Raw genomic sequence first — 855 nt, forward strand, 5'->3', positions numbered from 1 at the left:
CCCCCCCCCAACCCCCCTTAACCCCCCTCAAACCTCCCCCCAGACCCCGCTCCCCCGGTCCCCGGCCCCAGCCCGGCCCCGCTCCCCCCGGCCCGGTTCCCCCCGGTTCCCCCCGGCCCCGCTCACCGGGCCCCCGCCGCCGCTGTCCCCGCAGCCCCGTCGCGGCCCCTCCCGGCTGGGCTCGGCGCGGCCCCTCCTGAAGCGCTGGACAGCTCCGCTCCGCTCCGCGCCGCCCGCCCAGAGCGCCCCCAGCGCCCCGCAGCGGCCCCTGGCGGGCGGAGGGCGGAGCGCGGCCCCCTCACGGCGGGGCCCCGCCGGCCTGCGGCCTGCCCCGTGCCGCACAGCCCGTACCGTCCCGTACCGTCCCGTACCGTCCCGTACCGTCCCCCTATCAACCCACATCAACCCACGTCATCCCATATCAACCCCACGTCATGCCATGTCGTCCCACGTCGTCCCGGATCCCATCCCAAACCCCATCCCGGACCCCATCCCGCCCAGGCCTCTGCCGTATCCCACCTTCAGTCCCTTCCCACCCTGTGTCCCTTATCGCTGCTCCCCCCATATCCCATCTCGGCCTGTGAGCCATCCCATACCCTGTCACACCCTGTATCCTATCCTGTATCTCACTTCATTCCCTATCCCATCCCTTCCTGTATCCCACATCCCTTCCCATATCCCATCCCACGTCCTACCTCCACATCCCATATCCTGCCTGACCTGGTATCCCATCCCATATCCCATCTCATCCTACTTCACATCCCATATCCCATCCCACGTCCCACAGCCTACCTCCACATCCCATATCCTACCCCACCACGTATCCCATCCCACCCCACAGCCCACACATCCCAT

The 855-nt window shown here is 68.9% G+C and overlaps 1 protein-coding gene across 1 annotated transcript in view; it reads right to left on the reverse strand.

The window, feature by feature from the left end:
* SRRM3 (serine/arginine repetitive matrix 3) overlaps positions 1-227 on the reverse strand; it is a 28,165-nt gene extending 27,938 nt beyond the window's left edge. Inside the window, 1 exon segment of the mRNA XM_035342760.1 lies at positions 163-227. The gene's annotated coding sequence lies outside the window, so the exon portion shown is untranslated.
* Between the last annotated feature and the right edge of the window lie 628 nt (positions 228-855).

This window comes from Oxyura jamaicensis, chromosome 19 (genome assembly GCF_011077185.1).
Source record: "Oxyura jamaicensis isolate SHBP4307 breed ruddy duck chromosome 19, BPBGC_Ojam_1.0, whole genome shotgun sequence".
NCBI lineage: Eukaryota > Metazoa > Chordata > Aves > Anseriformes > Anatidae > Oxyura > Oxyura jamaicensis.